Genomic DNA, 7435 nt, shown 5'->3' with positions numbered 1-7435 from the left:
CATTTAAAACAATCCGACCTTTCTGCTGTGCCCATCAGATAGCAGCGTTTAGGTAAAAGATCTGCTCTGTGAAAATTTGGTACTTATGTAGTATCTGGGCGTCCGATTTAGAAATCGGATCGGATCGCATCGCATCGCATGCGGCCAAATCGTATGCAATGCGATGGTCAAGATTTTTCCATAGGATTCAATGTTAAAATGGTCTGAGTCCATTTTAACATAGAATTCAATGGGAAAAAGGGGTCCTTTTCCTTTCCCCACTATCCAAGTGGGCATGGAGTTGGATATAAACCTGTGGCGAGCATAGCGAGCCACCGAGCCCGAAGCGTGGCGAGCGTAGCGAGCCCCGCGAGGGGACACAGAATACTTTTTAAGAAATATGCGTCGCCTCGCGGGGCTCGCTTCACTCGCCACGCTTCGGGCTCGGTGGCTCGCTGCACTCGCCACGCTATATAAAATCAACTCTATGCCCACTTGGATAGAGGGGAAATGAACAGGACCTTCTTAACATTGAATCCTATGCAAAATCGCATCGAATCGCATCGCATCGCATCTGATTGTATGCCTTAAGGTAAGGCATACAATCACAAAATCGGCAGCCCAGATACTACATAAGTACCGAAAATTTTTATATAACATTTCTTGGTATGAACTGGCTGGGATGAGTTTTATTAAGAAAGTGTCTAAAATGGCTTCGGAGTTAAGAGAGTAGGACTGCGAAGCCCACTTAGTAAGTGCTGGGAGATCTGTATCAGGATCTAGTTCCGGGCGTATACGACCGTATATAGTGGAAATAGAATGTGTTTTAGTGCGAATTACTGAGTCTAATGGATTTGTGATGTCCTGAGGCCGTATTTGGTAAGGATCGATTGTAGGTAGTGGGTAGCTTGGATATAGGAGAATGCATGGCTAGGTAAGAGATTGAACCGTTGCATCGCCTCCTCGAATATAAGTGGGGTGTTAGAGGTGTTAAGCAAATGTCTTAAACTTGAAATTCCAGAGGACTGCCACATCGTGAAAGGTGATCCGGCTTCCCCCCTCTGAAACTCCAGGTTTCCAATCAAAGAGAGGGACAAGGAACAAAAATGTTGTAGGCCTAAAGATTTTCTTGCACGTCTCCAAGCATAAATAGTAGATGATAATAAGGGATTATCAAATTGAGGTGATTTTAATTGTGATGGGCGTGCATGCAGAAGAAAGCTAAGCGAAAGTGGGGCACATAACTGTGAGTCTAGAGCCGCATCAGTGAAAATGGCAGTGCCATTGACCCAATCTACCGCAAAGCGGAGAATGCAGGCCAGATTATAGTACTTTATATTAGGCAAATTGACACCACCACGTTGAGTTGTCTGCATCAGCTTATAGAGTCTGATTCTAGGTCTTTTAGAGTTCCAAATAAATTTAGAAAGCATAGAATGGAGTGAAGAAATATCAAACTTAGAAAGCAGAACTGGAGTCATTTGCAGCACATAAAGCAACTTCGGAAAGCTGGCCATTTTAAACAAATTACATCTTCCCAACAGATTTAGTGGCAGGTTCTGCCACAGATTAAGCTCCGTTTGGATCTTAAGGATCACTGGAGTAATCTTATACGTGTATATGTTGTTATGAGTATGGGGTGGCAAAGCCCAGATATGTGATATAGGTGGGGGCCCATCTGAAAGGAAAAGGAGTGGTTCAATCTGATCTCACTTGACCATAGATGGTCAGAGCTTCTGACTTATTAAAGTTAATGGAAAAGCCAGCAAATGAGGAGAAGCGTGTAATGATGTCTATGAGAAAGGGAACATAGTGTTTTGGGTTAGACAAAAAGAGAAGGATGTCATCCGCAAAAGTGATAACCTTTAGTTCTCTGCTGCCTATTGTTATACCGGAAAGGTTGGGGGAGGAAACAATGTGCCTAATAAGTGGTTCAAGTGCTAAATTAAAGAGTAAAGGCGAGAGGGGCAGCCTTGCCTTGTGCCTCGTTCAAGACAAAAGGACAGAGAGGCAATGCCATTGACCATCACTTGGGCTGTTGGGGAAGTGTACATCGCCTGAACTAGCCCCCGGAAAGGTCCACCAAAGAGCTGCCGAGAGAGCACATTATGAAGATGTGACCAGGAGATTTTATCGAAAGCCTTCTCGGCATCTAAATTCATAAGTATGTTATTATGGAGGCTGTGAAGGCGGGTATGCGTTATTGCTGCAATGGCTGCGCGAACGCCCATCACCGACGGTCTACCCTTCACAAAGCCTAACTGGGCAGGCGAGATCAGGCAAGGCAAACATTTTTGTAGACGGTTAGGGTTAGCCATCAATTTGGTTAATATTTTAGTCTTGGTAGATTGGGTGGTAGGATCCCATTAAGGTAGGGTCTTTGCCTGGTTTCAATAGGACTATGATCCTAGCCTCATTAAATCTAAGGGGCATGTCTCCGGTTGTTATTAGATGATTATATAATAATGTCAGCGTGGGCGCAATGTCTCCTTTCAATAATTTGTAGAATTCTGCCCCAAAGCCATCTGGTCCAGGACTTTTGCCGTTGGGCAGGGATTTAATGGTGTTTAAGACCTCCTCCTCCTCCGTGACCGGACGATCTAATAGCTCTCTCTCCTCCTGAGTCAATGTGGGTAGCTCAGTTGCTGCGAGGAATGCCTCACTCTCACGTGAGTCAGAGGGTTCCAGAGAGTAGAGGGAGCTATAGAAATTAGAAAATTTGCTGCAGATCGGTGAGAAGAGTGCCTACATGATCAATGGCCTTGACCCATGTGTGGGAGCGAGGTCCCTTTATCAGGTTTGCTAAGAGTTTCCCTAAATTGTTGCCAAACCTATGTAATTTATTACGATAATAATCATGAGAGGATTGGGCCTGTTGCGTAAGGAAGGTGTCGTATATCTGTTTTGCAGACAGATATTCCTCTCTATGGGTAGGGGTATACTTATAGGTGTTATAGGCCAGGGTCAGTGCAGTACTAAGGGTATTCAGCTGGGAGGTACATTTTTTCCATTTGGAGTGGACGTATGACATAATATGGCCCCTAAGGACCGCTTTTGAGGCATTCCAATATATAGAATGATTGTCAGCTTGAGCTGAATTATCAGTGACAAAATTTAGACCAAGAATGAGTGTGGGTGTGAATAAAACGAAAAGTCTTTCTGGAGAGGGCGAAATATGCGCCAGGGATCAGTAAGACCTAATTGAGAGCAGAAAGGGGAGAGGAGATTAGGAAAAGTTTGAGATCACCCGATCACCAGGTTACCACGATGTGGGGTATCATCAGTAAAACTTGGTCGTACCCCATATAAGGCTGTAGGCTTCTTGTAGCGACCCACGCCGCCCTGCAAAAATCTCTGCCATCCCCCCCCCTCCCCTGAGTCCAGGCAGCACAGTGCTGTGCTGCCCAAACCAGTGACCTCCTCCTCCCTAGCCCCTACATCCTCTTCCCGGTGCAGGGAGGAGGAGATGGAGCCCTTGGCCCCACAGCTAGCTAGGTAAGGGAGGAGGGGGAGCCGCCAGGCACCGCTACCACATCGCCCCCGCGTATCGCAAAGGGCAGCTTAACGCAAGAGCTGTCCTTGGCGATAATTATTGCGTGTTAGTACATAAGCGATAAATATCTATGCGGTAGCCGGTGATGTGCGGTGGGGAGGGGCTGCGGATGTTAGTGCATCCCGCCCTAAGAGTGCCAAGGGATCTGCAGAATGTGTGTGTGCTACATAAGAAACTGTTAATAAATAACTATATATATATATATACATATATATACACATACATACATACTGATTACTATCTATTACTAATGGTTTCATTTTGACATTTTAATAGCAGCTGAAGAGGATGAAGAATCACCATCAGGGACCAGAGTCATTGAGACCATCAGCAAGCCAAAGAATGCCACATAGAGGCTTGGGAACCTGAGACAAAGAGACCCACATACAGGCTTGGGAACCTGAGACAAAGAGACCCACATACAGGCTTGGGAACCTAAGACAAAGAGACCCACATACAGGCTTGGGAACCTAAGACAAAGAGACCCACATACAGGCTTGGGAACCTAAGACAAAGAGACCCACATACAGGCTTGGGAACCTGAGGCAAAGAGACCCACATACAGGCTTGGGAACCTGAGACAAAGAGACCCACATACAGGCTTGGGAACCTAAGACAAAGAGACCCACATACAGGCTTGGGAACCTAAGACAAAGAGACCCACATATAGGCTTGGGAACCTAAGACAAAGAGACCCACATACAGGCTTGGGAACCTGAGACAAAGAGACCCACATACAGGCTTGGGAACCTGAGACAAAGAGACCCACATACAGGCTTGGGAACCTGAGACAAAAGAAACCCATCCCATCCCACTCCCCCTCCCCCTCCCCCCCCCCCCACCCGTGGCTGTTATTGCATGGCTATCGGGCGTGGCCCCTTGGCGATGGGGTTACCAGTTCTATATGAATTGGTAGTGGAACAGCCACCATGGACCAACGCAATATTCATTTTGTTATTGTTACGTTAGAACAGTGTAAATGTGCTGTGAGACTTGCTGTGAGACAGTGCTGACAACTTTCAGCTTAATTTGCAAAACATCTATTATTCTATATAAATAACTGGGAAATCCATATGAATATGCAGGAAATACAGGGAGTGACAATTATTAGTGGCAGCCCTCAGTGAGATTAGTTCTCCACATTAACCAGAGAACAGTCTCACTTCAGGCAGATGGCAAGGATTTTGGATTGCCAACATATTTGGTGCTCACAATGCCTTTGATATATGTATAATGGAGAACCTGTATTAGGTACAGAGACAGGGCTATAACCAGAATTTGGGGACTTTGTATAGAACCTCCTAGAGTGCAGAAATTGCCCATAGCAACAAAACTTCTACCTATCATTTTATGGAATGTAGTTGATATTTGATTGATAGATAGGTGTTTGGTTGCTGCAGACAACGTCCCCATTCTAGACTTTATACATCTTATGCAGAACCACTATAGCGGTTACTGTCTCCCTGTCATGGTAGCATTTAGGCTGACTACAAACTGTTCGCTGATAATCCCGGTTCCCTAGAAGAAAGCATATTTCCTGGTGGAGTCCATAAAGATTTATCTTTCTAGCACCCGCAAGCAGAGGCGGAAATTAATCCCAGTTTCCTGGATGCAAATTGAAATTTGGTGCCCCTCCCCCTTAACAGTCCAATTTATTTTTTCAATTCAGTCTGCTTTATATGTTTAAATTAATTGTAATTTTTTTTATTATTCAAAAATTGTCTACATTGACTGATGTTAATATTCTTATTGTAAAGTGGCTCACCACTGGCTCTACTACTAGCGCGCTATGGCTGTTGAGCCTGACTAGATGATGGACCTGAAAGGGTTAAAAAAGGTTGTGAAAATAGTTGGTGGGGCATAGTAACAATATTCAGCCGTCTGCAGCATGAATTAGCGCTCACCGGTGGGTGCTATCTCCTAGCCCAAAAAAACCTACAGCACCTGGTGTTCCCATGTGGTCTCCCACCCAAGTACTAACCAGGCCCAACACTGCTTAGCTTCCAAGACCAGACAAGATTGGGCCTATCCAGTGCAGTATGGCTGTATGTGAGACACATGCACTTTTTTGCCCTCTTCTACTTCTATCTACAGGTAAGCTAATAAAAAAGTTTCCTAACTGTATTGGCTTACTGAAAAAAATCATGTGTTGGTAATGTAAAAAGACCTACAGGACATGATATTAGAAGGTGGTCTCAAATTAAACTACTAAAGAGGCTCAACACTGTTTATCTGCCAGTTGGAATTGGGCCTAAACAGTGTGGTAAGTCATATATGGCAAGAAAACGGGCAGGTACATAGAGCAATACTAAAATTAACAAATAGAACATTGAAACCATGAATCGAAGCCTATCAGATACTTTGCGGCTAAGACAATACAACTATTCAGCAAGAAAAAACACATGTTGCAGCAAATATTCAGTAATAACCAAATGCAAGAGCAAACATTAGTAGGCCTCCAAGCGCCCAGGGACACCAGACACCACATTCACGTTTCAGGAATAGAGAAATGAGCCCTGGCCATCCCCAAACACATGAAGGCGAGCCGGGTAAAGCAAAGAGAACTTCATTTTAGAATCAATAAGATGCTTGCAAATAGGAGCAAAGTCCCTGTGTCTAGAAGCCACCAGATTAGAAAAGTCTTGGAAGATGAGAAGACGGTCCCCCTTGTAAGTAATGCTGTCGGTTCTTCTGTAGTGTTCCAAGACTTTAACCTTGTCGGCGTAGTTCAGAATACGCATGATGACTGGGCAGGGTCTACCAGTAGGGTTAGGTCTGTCAGGGCCAATTCTGTGTGCCCTTTCAATCGCCAGTGGTGATCCTTTGAGGTCCAACGCCAGCTGTTCTGGTAACCAGAAAGCCAGGAGATCCATGAGTTCATGATCCCGGATTGACTCCGGTATGCCCACCACCCGCAAATTATTACGACGATTACGATTTTCCAAATAGTCTTATTTATCGGATAGGGCATGGATTTCCTTGGAATGCGATGCCACTGTGGTTTGAGCAGCTTGCAGGTCATCCTCGAGGGAGGAGATTCTGTGTTCTGCAGTGTCCAGGCGTTGGGAGTGCTGGGTGAGCTGAGCAAGGGTAGAATCTATAGAAGACTTGAGACCAGCTAGTTTCTCATCCAGCATTGGACCTATGACTGCGGCAATATCAGCTGGTTTCATTTTGGATGATCTGGGCGTATTTGTTGCCTATCTTTTGTTTTGTGAGGTCAGGCGGGTAACAGAACGATCAGAGTCAGAGGAATAACAACACTGGGAGTCAGTAGGTGGGGCCCGGGAGGATCCTGTAGAGGACATTGAGTGTGGTACTAAATATTTTTCCATACATCCGTCCCGGCAGATAGAATTGAGAAATGTAGGCGGCTGCAGGTATTAGCGGGTAGTAAGCTGCAAGCGTTAATAAGAATTGGTTATAGTTCACATTTCACTGGAAGAAACAATAAAGATGTGCAGCAGGGATCCGCAATAGCATCCGAGGCTAGTTGTCTTACAGTTACATTTTACAGCAGTAAGCAATAAAAGTCAGCATTCAGGTGTGCAGTGGGAATATCCATGCTAGGCAGGTCTTGTAAGAGTATTTTACTTTTACATTGCTTTGTATACACAGCACTTCTCCCTAACAGAGGGAGAGAGATGATTTGGATAAGCTGTGTATAGCGAGGGGAGCAGCCTCACAGTGTGTAGGTTCTGGGCAGTGTTATATGTAGAGCAGCAGGCAAGTCATACTGGGTCTCAGTGAGGTTTAGGGGGGCAACCCTTAAGTGGGTTACACCTCCCCTGCTCCTAAAAGATATTCAATCCTGTGGTATGGTAGAGGGGGGATCAAGGGGGACAGCCAGGGTGCAGAGCAAATATATATTATTCCCTATGCCCCCACCAAGATGGCTGACGC

At 45.2% G+C, this 7435-nt stretch overlaps 1 pseudogene; it reads right to left on the bottom strand.

Annotated features, from left to right (window-relative positions):
• Positions 1-5464: 5464 nt before the first annotated feature.
• Positions 5465-5583, bottom strand: LOC146024957 (5S ribosomal RNA; annotated as a pseudogene).
• Between the last annotated feature and the right edge of the window lie 1852 nt (positions 5584-7435).

This window comes from Crinia signifera, chromosome 7 (genome assembly GCF_055691185.1).
Source record: "Crinia signifera chromosome 7, ASM5569118v1, whole genome shotgun sequence".
Classification (NCBI taxonomy): Eukaryota; Metazoa; Chordata; class Amphibia; order Anura; family Myobatrachidae; genus Crinia; species Crinia signifera.
The sequence above is the reverse complement of the archived record's forward strand: the minus strand, read 5'-3'. Positions and strand labels throughout refer to the sequence as shown.